This window comes from Rhinolophus hipposideros, assembly GCF_964194185.1.
Source record: "Rhinolophus hipposideros genome assembly, chromosome: 12".
Classification (NCBI taxonomy): domain Eukaryota; kingdom Metazoa; phylum Chordata; class Mammalia; order Chiroptera; family Rhinolophidae; genus Rhinolophus; species Rhinolophus hipposideros.
In genome coordinates, this window is record NC_138058.1 from 40745350 (window position 1) to 40759195 (window position 13846).

The following is a 13846-nucleotide window of genomic DNA, read 5'->3' on the forward strand; positions in this document are numbered from 1 at the left end:
CAGAATAGGGTCATACTAATGCAGTAAACTATTGCATTTCCTTTTTTTTTTTTTGACAACCTTTTTCTCTTCCAGAGTTAAAAAGTTGCCTCATTTTGCCTTAGTTATTTACTTATTTGGTTTCCGTGCAAGTACTTCTTCAAACTCTGTGATGGAATTGTGCATGTCCTCTCAACATGGACAAACACAGCAAATTTATTATTTTATTAACTAACAATATTTGTGGTCTCCCTTTTTTTATTTCTGCAAGGCAAACTGATTGGCTGTATTTTTGACTACATGACTGACTTCATGTTGGGTATTTCCTTGATTCCATGCCATCCTTCATCTTGATTGAAACATATTCTAGGGCCTATGTGTGTTATTGTTGTTACTTTGAACCATGGTGATCTTGGGATTTAAGGAGGAAGCATAAAGAGCTGATTAGAAGTTCTATATGAAAGGCTTGCCACTTGGGTTTTAGACAATAAACGGAACAATTGTTTTTTGCCTGACTCCCAAGTTTTAATCTCTATGGATTTTTTTTTTTTTTTCAATTGGGCCAGTTTTTTCCTGAGAAAATCTGGCAGCTGATGTTTTGAGAGACAAGTGGTAGAAAATGCCTGAAAGGCTCACTATTTACCATTTGTAGTTTCAAGCAAACCCGTTGCCTTGCTTTTCATTGTGTCTGACATATTGGATTTTTTTCTTTCTGGTGAATTGTTTACCTGAACTTTTTCCCCCTCTTACTGATTTGAAATTATCCACAATAACTTGATTTTATTCTTTATTTCTCTCTTTCTTCCTTCCTTTCCTTCTTTCTTCCTTTATATTTATTTCTAAATGCAATCTTTTTCTTTATGTTTTGTTATCAAATGGTTAAAACTCTAAGACAAATTAAGGCCATCAGTTCAATTGAAAATATCTTAAAGAGTTAAAGAAATGTATGCTGATCATGTTATTCAAAAGCAACCGTACCAATAAAAGATCTAAGAATTCTTCTTTGAAAAATAATGAAACCTCTATCAATACAGCAATTTTAACTTAAGATTTCTAATTAACTCTTAATTCTAAAGGTGGTGAAGTGCCAAAAGCTTGATAGAGTAAGGATGTTGTAATTGTAATATTTTTGAAAATACCACAGTTAACTTTTAGTTTATTAATGCATTTCTGTCACTGAGCTACTCTACATGGTATTAAGAATATATTTAGAATCTTTTCTCCTCAAATAAGAGAAACAACATTCTGTTGTAAACAAATCAATGCCATATGTTTCTCACCAGGTGCTATAATAGAGTAAGTTTATATTTCAGTTTCTTTAGAATTTGAAATATTTGATTGCTTCTTTTAAAAAAGGAAACCCAAGTTTCATTCTCACTGTTTTGGGATGAAATCCTGAATATCAATGAAGAAGCTATTTATTAACTTGAGCCACTTCTTTGATAAAATTTCATTGGTTCTTCTACTTAGTCTTGTCATTAGAAATCAAGAAAATATACATCCACTAGGAGGAAGTACAGTGGATGGTTAAGTGCAATAGCAAGTATTGGTTGTAATGTCCCTTAGAAAATTTGTATACATGAAACATATTTTTGGCACTCAGGCTCCGAGGATTGTGGGCCTCTGTTTCCTTCTCCTTAGACTTTATTTCTTCATGTGCCAAAAAGGTCTATGACTTCAGAATATCTGGTGCGTAAGCCTTGCTATTGGAGGTTGCCAATTCCTCCTTAGAATCCTTTATACAATAGTGCCCTCCATACCCATTGTTTCACTTTTTACAGTTTCAATTACCTACAGTCAACCACAGCCCAAAAATATTAAATGGAAAAATCTAGAAATAAACAATTCATACAGTTCAAATGGCATGCTGTTCTAGTAGTGTGATGAAATCTTGGGCCTGCCCAGGATGTGAATCATCCCTTCGTCCAGCGTATCCATGCTGCATATGTGTCCCTCCCATTAGTCACTTAATAATTGTCTTTTCTCAGTGCTTGTGTTCATGTAACCCTTATTTTACTTAATAATGGCTCCAAAGTGATGCTGGCAATTCAGATGTGCCAAAGAGAATAAAGCACTTCCTTTAAATGAAAAGGTAAAAGTTCTTGATTTAAAGAGGAAAGAAAAAAAATCATATGCTGAGGTTGCTAAGCTCTTCTGTAAGAACAAATATTCTATCTGTGAAATAGGAAGGAAAAAGAAGTGCCTGCCAGTTTTGCTGTAGCACCTCAAAGTGTAAATGTTACACCCACAGGGCATGATAAGTGCTTTGTTAATATGGAAAAGGCATTACATTTGTTGGTGAAAGACATGAACAGAAGACGTTTTCCAATTGATAAAAATGTGTTGCACCAGAAAGCATTGAGCCTCTACAAAGACTTGGTCAACGTGTCTAAAATGAATGACACAGAGCCACTTACTGAAAGTAAGGGATGGTTACATAGATTCAGGAATACGTTTGGACTAAAAAAATATAAAAATTATTGGAGGGGGTGGGCGGAGAAAACATTCATATACATTTTATTACAGTATATTATTATGTGTTCTATTTTATTATAATTGTTATTAATTTCTTCTGAACCTAATTTATTAATTAAACTTTATTATAAGTATGTATGTATAGGGAAAAACATAGAATATATAGGGTTTGGTACTGTCCACCATTTCAGACATCCACTGGGGGTCTTGGAACGTATGCCCCTCGGATAAAGGGGAACTACTATTTTTTTCCTTCTTCTCCATTTCTGCAGCCCTGCCTGATATTCTGCACCCATTTCGAGTCTTCTCATCTTACTTCTAGACTCTCCTTTTCCTCTCCAAATCAATCCTACGTTTCTTTGACTTAGGACCTTCCAAAACAATGTTTCTATTAAATCACTTTTCTTAAAAACATAAGTTTTTTATTTCATTCCTAGCTCATTCATTACATGTTAAGTCTAAGATTCCTTGTATGACTTTCAATATTCTGTTTTCCATTATTGTCACACTTATATGCCCACCATTCACACTTACTACACTTAATACACATTTATTGACTTTTTTTTCATTGTTGTTTGCATTCCTTTAGAAAGCCCTTCATACTCCTCTTGAATTTCCCAAGTCTTACCCAGGTGTCACATCCAGACCAATTTTAATCCATAATTGATGTCCTCACTCTGAGTTATTATAAATAGATGAATTTTCAGGTAAACTCTAAAAACATACCCTTTACTTATATTATTTTTTTCCTTCCTTCTTTCCTTTCTTCTTTCCTTTCATCCTTTCTTTCCTTCCTTTTCATTACTAACTTTTCTACTTCTGTCCTTTTCATTCCACCTACATTTATAACACACAAAGTTATAATTATTATATATTGATAACATTAGATCATGCCAATTACCTGCCATTCTCTTTTTTGCCTTGCAGTTATTGCACTCCCTGATTTTTAGGTGAACACATGACCTTCTGTTTGTGGGCATGTGACTAAGTTCCAGCCACTTAGATATGAGCAAAAGTGACATGTGAGATTAATGTTTCACGTTTTTGTACCCCACACATTTCTTACTTCTTATGAGCTAAAATATACAGAATTGATGTCTCTGAACCTACTCTACCCATGCAAAACAGGACAAACTTATAGAAGAGGTACAATTTGAGCTAGACATTGAAGGCAGAGTGTTTTTAATTTTTTCTTCAATGTATTGGTCTATTCTATATTTTCTTGGATGCACAGAGCACATCTTCTATTTCAATATTTATAACTGTAGTAAGTTTTTGTTCAAAACTCTTGGTCATATAAAAAGACACAATAGTTGTAATGATTTAAATAGTAAAGTGGGGTTGAAGTAGGGAGGCTATTTGTTAGGAATTAAAAATCTAATTCAAAGTAGATTTTCATGATGGATTTTCAGGTAACATTGATCAGTAGTAGAGATTTATCAGGATAAATAGAAACATTTAACAAGCACTTGCCATATATTAGCCACAGTGAAAAGTACTTTGCCTGTATAGATTTACATGTTACAAGTATCTCTTCAAAGAACCTGTGATTTTGTTAGTATTTTTCCAATTATATAAGAGGATGCTGGCCAAGAAATATTAAATGATTTTCCCATAATCATACAGTAGGTAAGAAGAAAAGATGGGATTTGAATTTCTTAACACTAGATTTAGAGCCCACACTCTTAACTGCTATGCTACACTGTTCAGTAAGTACATTATATTCTTTCCCATACCCATAGAACCGAGCCACAAAGGGAATTAATTACCCCACCTATAACTCTAAACCAGGAAATGTATCTGTAAGTAAAATGCTGAAGTAAAAGAAGCTGCATAAAATCTCCCTAGGATATATCAAAGTGAAAGCAGAAAAAGTAAGACAGGAATTTCACATGTATTTGAGAGAGGGGAAAAAATATTAGAGAGAGTTTTTAGGGGGACATTTCTCAGATTTCCATTTTAGCTGCATAAGAATTATACCTTAAGTGGCATTTTAATTGGTTTGGGGACAGAAAGACTTCAGGACATACAACCTGAAAATATGCCACTTGTTATACTGATTTTGAGCTGAAGACTCTTAGAAAACAGCGAATGCTGGGGGTGGCTTTCTTAGTACTCCCCTTATTTGCCTAAAGGCTGATCCTCCAAAAGGAACTGGATTGTCATAAATCCCTCCCCGGGAGTTTCATCAATCAGAGAAGATTGATTCTTATTACAGGAAAAGAGACTAGAAGTCAACAAACATCCAGACAAACTTTGTCGCAAACTATCATATCTCCCATCTATTTTACTAAGGGACTATTTATCTTCCTAAAAATGATTTATTCTCCCCTAAATTGCTTTCATCTCCCCTCCTCTTTCCCCATTAATGTAGTAGATAAACTCTCAAATCTCACTGCATTTTTGGGTATCTATTATTTTTTCTTGTGATGCCCATGCATATAACATTAAAAATTAATAAATACCTCTTCTCCTGTTAATCTGCCTATCAGTTTATTTCACATCCACAGCAATTGAATCTGGGAGGGTAGAGGGGAAAATCTGTCCTACCCTACAGGATCAGGGTATGGGTCCTTAGCTATTCAACCATTTTCTGCTCTTTCAAATAACAAATCTCTATCAAGAATTGATACATTCTTAATAGAAATCACTACACTTAGAACAGAGGTGTCTCCTGACAAGGCTGTCATTCCTAGATTCTCACTGTTTGCTTTTTAAGCAAGCTGTGTGTGTGTACTTGCTAACTGAGGGGGAAGCATCCAGCAAATCTTTGAATATTAAAATGCAACCAGGTGATTGTTCATAGTCAGCACAATGGTCCTACAATCATCTTTTCTACCTTAAGGCCAATCACTCTATTGATAGAGACAACTGACCTCGCTTCACGTAGAAAATTGGTACTGTAGGGCTCTGTGGCTATTTTAACTTAAATATTAATTAATTAAACTAAAATTAAATTTAGATGGTGGCCAGTTAGTTCAGTTGGTTAGAGCGTGGTGCTAATAACACCAAGGTTGCTGGTTCGATCCCTGTATGGGCCACTGTCAGCTGTGCCCTCCGTAAAAAAATGAATACATCAAATAAAATAAAATTTAAAACTTAGTTTCTCATTTGCACTAGCCATAGGATCAAGTGCTCTATAGTCATAAGAAGCTATAGCCACTGTTTGAGAAAGCACAGATATAGAACATTTCCATCATTATATGTTATAAAAATCTTTTGGACAGTGCTACTACAGAGCTAAGTTTCTTTATCATGGCTACACATTAGACTTAGCTGAGAGCTTTCAGAAATGTAGATGCCCTGCTACCACCTCAGAGTGATTTAATCAGAGTGGCTCAGGGTGGGGCTAAAGTATTGGAAATTTTTGAAAGTGCCTGAATCCAATGAGTTTAGGCAGCTAGGGTTGAGATTCAATTCTATAAAGTAAAATTTATCTTTCCTGAATCAACAACTCATTTTTGACCTCTTTTGAATCAGCATTTAAATATGATGCAAATTCTCCTCTCTTTAACACAAACACAATCTCCCCCAAAATAGCAATACAAGTGACAACTCCTCTTGCTCCTATATCCCTTTTCTCTCTTCAACATTCTTATAACCTGCAAGGTCAAATTCTTTAATTGTGTGCCTTAATTTAGGGTGGCAACTTTCTCACTTCTGGTTTAATCCTTTTACTCCTTACTCTGAGCAACCTGGTTTCCACCTCCATTACACCACCAAAGTGAGTCCCAGTAAATTGACCAATGACTTCCACTTCACTAAATGCACACAACATTTTCAATGTTCATCTTAGGTGATTTTCAGGTTTCCTTAACACTTTAGGAGAATTCGTCCTGAGGCCCTCTCTGCCTTGCCTCCTCTGATGCATACTCTCTTTGTTTCCCTACTCTGTCTCTGAAGTCTCCTATGCTTTTCTTGGTACAAGGATATCTCCAAGTTTCATTACAGTTTCTCTTTACTTATTCCTCTATTCTCGCTTCTTTGTAAAATTGCAGTTATACAGTGTATTACAATCTATATAATAGTTAATCTTCAATGAACTCTTAGCCAAGACCTTTTCTCTGAGCCAATATCTGTCTGAAGAAGATCTCTACTAGGATATTTTAAATGAATGTAAAGTTCATATGTCAGGAACACATTGTCCATTCCATCTCACACTGGTTCTGCTCTTTGTATTTTCTATCTCAGTTTATGCCACTGAAATTCTTCCATAGTATAGACCAAGATGCTAAATTGTCTCTGAAATCTTTCACCAATACCTACTGCATCTCCAGTGGATAACCTCGAAAATGTCTCTCCAATTTATAAATTTTTCTTTCTGCTACCTCTATCTCAGTCCAAGCTAACCACAATCTATTTCTCATAAGTGCTACATCATCGCTCACCACCTTCAACCCCCAACCTATTCTGCATATTGCAGCCAGAGTGATCTAAAAACACAAGAAGTGTTATGCTTTTCACCTGCATGAATTATTTCCATCATTTTTGATTTTAGGGTGCAGACCAAAAACTATCATTTAGGCTTGCAAAGCTCTACATATCAGCCATCCCTACCTCCTCAGCCATTAAACGTTCAATTCTCCTCACTCTAATGCTTTAACCAAGTTGACCTTTTTTGCGACCTACTTCCCTCAAGATCTTTCCTATGCCATTTTCTCTGGAAAGGTTTTCTTTTCACTAATTAAATACTACTTATACTTCAAATTCCAGCTCAAATATCGTATCCTCAGGAAAGGTCTCCCCGATTTGATAAAATTTAGGTTTTCCTATTATTCACTCTCATTACCCCAGTAATTTTATTCAACACAATTAATCACAGTTTTAAAAATATGTTAATTTGCATGATCATTTGATTAATGTCTTCCTTCTCCAGTCAATCAATTTCTGAACAGCAGGTACCATATCTATCTTACTCAAGATTTCATGTCTACTGCCCTAGCACAGTGCATGACTTATATAAGATATATAGTAAATATTTATTGAATAAATGAAAGAACAATAATTGAGGGAAGTATACAACTTAGCTTTGAACATGAGAAAATAAATTGTGTAATGAGGAAATATTAAATACATGGAAGTTCTGATAATCTTAGAAAAATAATGATTCATTATTAAAGGTAAACACATTTAAAAAAAAATTTTAAATGGCATACTCAATCTGATTAAATAGTGAATAAGTCAGTCCAAACCTGTTGCAAGCAATTCCTTTCTTATAACCCCCCTATTTGTGTCTAGCATGAAGATGAAGGGAGTTATTGCACCAGCGCAAAGTAGGTATTGGAGGGCAATATGCTTGCTGCAGAAAGAAGGAAAAAAAAGAGGACCATTATCCTTATTATGTGGATCAACTGTCTTAAGTATTTAAAAGTTTTCTCTCTTATCCATGTTGTCCATGTACCCAGAACTTACCCAGAATTTAAACCCAAGTAGATTAAAAAATAATTCAAACGTACAGTATGGTAAATTTGTTTGTTTGTTTGTTTCCAGGAGCATGTGCAGGACTCTTTAGGACCGTAAGAATTCTTCTTGCAACAAAAACAAACAAACATAAACAGAAGGAGGAAGAAATTGAAATGTTGCTCTGAAAAATATTGTTTTAAATATTAACATTTGCTTAGCCCACAAAAAAATATGAATACAAACTAAAGCTTTCTTTAAACCATGAAGATAATAATAAAAATGCTTACTCCTTGCTCTGAGGGCCAGGTTTTGGCAATGGGCATTGACAAAGTTCTCTTGGCAGGGGCAATAAATAGATGAATAACAAGATGCGGTCTGAGGTGACAGAGGTAGGAAAAGTCAAACATGATTTCTGAGATACACTAGGACCTTATTAAATGTATTTATATACCAGGGAATTTTTTGATGCTATATTGCTTTAAAGATGCTCACAAATTTTTTCTTGGATGAAATCATGGTAGAAATATGGCCCAGTCCTAAAGTAATCTAATATTATGTGATAAATATAAAGTATTTCTAAATCATTGCCTGGTACTATATTTCAAATATATAAATAACAACAGAATTACATCTCTTAGTGACTTCCTTGAACAGATGTTTGCCTACTTTTTTGAGTAAGTCATGAATATTGGTGTTACATGAAATGAATTCTTGCTACAAAAGTCAGTTAAGAAGTCAGTAACATTTGCGTATGGACACCAATTCTTTTAGGTCCTTTTTTGTCCCACAAAGAGAGAGGATTACATATACTCTCTCTCTTTGTGGGACAAAATATATGAAAATAATATATTTAAAATGGCAGTAATATAGGATTATTATGCAGCTGTATTATTAGGCAGTAAAGAAATTTCAGTTTGCAGAGTAGTCATCTTCTTTAATACTTCCACAGAAGTAGAGACTGTGTCTTGGGAGAAATATATCTCTATGGCTGTTCAATTTTATTATAGTTTTTAAATATTGAAAATATATTCCTTTTCCTTTAATAAAATATTTCTACCTACATAAGCATTTTGTGGTGAATCTCAATGAAGTTAGTATCCTAAAAATGATATATCCTAAATATCAAAGAATGTCAGACAGTTTCTTTGAGCTGGGGAGTCCCATATTTTAAAATAAATATGTCCTACTTGGTGTCTTTTCATTTAGGGCCACTTGAGAACATTTACAAAGCTATATCTGTACATAATGTCCTTTGTGTAAAGGGTAATGGGATTTTTAGTTTATAAATTTTTTATTACAATGCTCTGAACATTCCCTTGGAATAGATTAGTCTCAGAAGATTGGAATATAGGGAGTGGTCAATTCTGTGTCTCAGTCTTCCAAGAAATTTTAAAGAGGACACTTTTTTTCTTGACTTTAACCTGAAGTATTGTTGAGATGAGAGAATTAGAAGAAGCAAGGAAAGAGTCAACATGAAAACATTTGAATAATGAGACAGAAAAGCCAGGAGAAGACAAAACACTTGTGGATTTTCATTCATCCATTGATAATATCTTTGAAAACTGTAAAAAAGGAAGCTAATTAAAAAGAGTAACTTACCCATTCAGAGAGAGCACAGAAGGATGTTATTTTGGAAAAGCATTAGTACAATATGAACTGGCAAGTGAAAATGTTCTTTTGATATCTGGTGGTAATTGTTCGCTATACCTCATGAACAATATTCATTTTCATTTGATGTCCCATTTTTATTAAACATCAGGGTTAGGCAAAGCCCAAGTTTTAAACTTATTAATTGTCATCCAGGAGATAAGTTATAGCAAAATAGGACTGGATCAAAAAAAAAAAATCTCTACAGTATTCTGCACAGACTTTGACCCTGGGTTCTAATTCCAATTATTCTATTTTACCTGGAATGTGTCCTTAAGTAAGTCACTCTATATTAATTCTCCTATCTGAAAAATTGGTGTGTGGTTTTCATGAAATCCAGAATATTTTCCAGCTTCAATTGTTTATTACTAAACATGTCTTTTCCCACTGTCTCACCAGCACCATGGTGATTGACTCATTTTCAGGAATGAAATATAAGTCATTTCATCATTTCTGCAAATGGCCACTTTTTTTTGGCTAATTATACCATAATTCCTTAGTGCTGTATTAGAATTTATATTCAATAGGGATTTAAATCTACTCAGACTCAGAGCATAGGTTAAATAATTTTAGAGAAATAATATAATCCTGCCAACAATAATAGCCCTCCATACCAATGGCAAGAACACAACATAATACTACTAAGCATTAACTGACCTGCATATATAATATGTAAGGAAGTACAACAGAGGCTATGAAGTCAGGACAAAAATCTCACACATTTTATACAGCAATGAAGAAAGAAGAAGGAATTCACTGTCTCCTTGAGAGACTAAGGGCTGCACATCTCTTGTACATCTCATGAGGAACTCCTGAGCTAGTTCTGGAGTTACTTTTTGATATATCTAGAGGTTATTGGCCCAAAACTTTAAAGATAGCTCTACACTGTAAAAACTGGAGAGTAGGCTTAATCTCTAGAGAAATTTATCTCTATTTCAAAGGTTATCAGAAGGACTCAAATTTACTGTTTCCAAGGATACACTGAAAAAGGAAAGGAAAAGAGGAAATTGAACTATTTTTCCTTTATAATAGAGAAACTTACTTTTATTTACTATTAAAGTATAAAGAATCTCATGAGTTTAATGACTTGGGAAAAAAAGAAAACAAAACAAAACACTAACATAGATTCCTGTTTTGAGACTAGAATTTTAGTAGAAACACTGTATAATCACAAACAGTAAAGTACACAGAGAATAATAACTTCACTCCAAATGGAAACTTCAACATAGGAATCAGTTTTAGGCATTGTACAAGAAGCCACTTATTATCATTGTCTTGATATCATCCTCTTAATTTTAACCACATTTGACCAAGACTTCCCAGGTCTTGTCATTATCCATACCTTAAAAAAGAATAGCACTTTCTCCATTGTTCTAACCCAGTGCTGTTCAATAACAATAAAATGTAAGCTACATGTAGAATTTTGAATTCTCTAGTAGCTACATTAAAAAATAGTAAAAAGTATGTAAAAATAATTTTAATATACTTTATTGAATCCAATATATCTACAATATTGCTATGTCAACATATAATCAATGTAAAAATTATTGAAATAACCTAATTTTTTTAACCAATTTTTTGTAGTCTAGTGTGTATGTTACATTTGTAGCACCTCTCAATTCAAACCAACCACATGTCACATATTCAGTAGTCACGTGTGGCTAATAGCTATCATTTTGGGCAACACAGTTCTACCCAAATTCATAAAGAAATGTGATACCCGCTCTCTGTGATGGTGGTAGACATATGATTTTGTTCTGGGATTTTAAGTTACAGGCCAATGGGATTACTTTTTCCAATTTCTATTGTTATTATTTGTGGGTAATAATTACCAACATTCCTTTCTAGTTCTCTGAGTTCCAAATTGACTGAGAGCCAGATACAAGTTTCATGTAGATCAGTATCAGCTTCAATTAAAAAAAAAATGCTGCATTGTATATGTGGCTTAGGTCTGTGTTTACACTATATTTCCTAGTCCTATTTCCTAGGTCTAGCTTTGGGGCTGCCTGCCTACATGGGGCTCTGCAGAGCAGACTGGGTTCTTTCCCAAGTGGACTTCCCTTAGAGAAGGAGCTAAATGGACTGGGTTCTGCCTCCCTGAAAGGAGAACTCAGGAAGAGTCTTTTTCCATTTTCATCCATCGGACAAACGACTATTTTTCTTCTTTTGGAAGTTGGGGGTGGGGGAGGATTTGCAAAAGATATATATAAATATATTTCCAATGCTATCTCACTTTGGGGGAACAGAACAGACAGGGAAATAGTCTGTAAAGCTACTTCTAAATTTCCAAGAGGAATAAGATTTTAATTATACTAAGGAAAACTACATAGCAGTGTGTTAGAATGAGGTACACTAAAAGAGCTTTTAACTAGAATTGTGGGAGATGTTCTTTGCAGAAGTAAGGACAATCTGCAGATCTATGTTAGGAGGAAGTATGCTGAAAAAGCTTTTAACTAAAATTATGGCTGAGTTTATTTGGAGATTTACCATACCATGCCAATTAAACAACAGCAACATGCAAATAACCTTTCTTACCCAGCTTTCCAGGTTTCCCTAACCCATAGCCTTTGGGAATCTGTCAGAATCTGACTGATTAGATTATGAAAATAAATGCCTTGGGCCAGATGTAGGCAGCTGGAGTGACTTATCTATTGTTTATTACAGCTCAGTGAAAAATGGCTGATATTTCATACCCCAGAGCATGGAAATGGCCTTATCTAAGCTTGCTTATCTGTTTGTTTAATAATTTGTTGGTTTGTTTGTAATGCTGAACAATCACTGACCAACTGGGAAAACTTAACAAAAATTGGTTTTTCCCCTTGGCTTCCTTTTATGGCTTTTTTTTTTTTTTTTAATGTATCGAAAGCAGCCTTTTAAATGTAAGTTTGGCTTTGCTTAATTTTCCCCCCAAATCATGATAAATGATCTTCAGGTACAATCACCAGAAAACTTGAAATTGGAAGAAAAAAAGATGCATTTGTTTACTCTTTACTGTTTTGCTTTAGTTTCCAAGCTTTACCCTTAAAAAACAAACAAAAACAAACAAAACTATTGTATTTTATTTCAGTACACCAAGAAAGAGAACAGGACCAAGTATTCAATCAACTCTAAGTGTGTCTGTTTTGAAGGATCAGAAGCAGTTGAGGATTGGAAAACCATAGTTTCAGAGAATCTAGAGGACAATTTTTTAGGGCCCTGAAAATGCCTGAAGTGCCAAGCCTGAGAGACCATGGAGGGCCACTACAAACAACGTTTATGACTGCATAATTTTTCTAGGGGATGACCTTGTCAAGATCATGTATTCTTAAATTACTTGCTACCACATGTAACACCCTTCCTTTATGTCTTTGTTCTACCTCTACCAAATACCACACACTTATTCAAAATCATTTGTTAGCATTTTCCCTGAAATGGGAATTAAAATGCCAGTTTATAAATATGGCTATCTGAAATAAATGGCATTGAGCTCTCTAAAACTAAGAAAACATACTGATCTTCAAAGAGAAAGTATTAGGATAACAGTCAAATTGCTGACTGAGAATCAGTCTTCTCTCACTACTTAATCTTAATTTCATGAGCACGCACGGCATTGATCTTTTTTTTCTTTCTTGAATATATTCCAGAGATGGAGATCAAAGTGAAACTCCTGGAATACCTGGATATAATTCTGAAGGCTACTAAATTATTTTAATGGCCATTTTTGCATTTCTCCTGTGTGACTTACACTACTAGAGGCAAGAGTGAGATCAATATGAAATATCCAGTCCCGATTACAAATTGTATCATGTAGCCTATAATAGATATGTGGACAAAATTTGGGGTATCACAAATGAGGTAATTATTCTTGCAACCAAATCTTCAGAAATGTGGAGAATAAGGAAATTTTACTACCTTCAATGTGGCACACATAGATTGAAATTAAGTCCAGAGTAAATCTCTGGAAAGAAAAGGACCAATAGGAGCTTCCAGGTAATCCCTCACACAATCTGCTTAAATATCAGATTAAGTCATTCAAAACAATCCATCCTCACCTGTGGTTCTTTGGCTTGGTATAGATGGAACTTCAATACCTAAAGAACTCAAGGGTCTACAAATTATCTGATGCCTGACAAATCAATTAAACATATATTCCAATATTTGGAATCATATAGAAAATGATAACTGATTTCTAGATTTGTTGATTGGGCCAGGGGAAGGGTAATTATGGAGGGGAGCGAGGAGTTGAAGAGGGCAGGATGGTGAGAGAGGAACATTATACAACAGCGTTGGCGTGACACTAATTCAGAATAGTGGTACAACAATTAATTAGTGTTTAGTGGGAAAGTAGTGAGTCTTTTGCCAT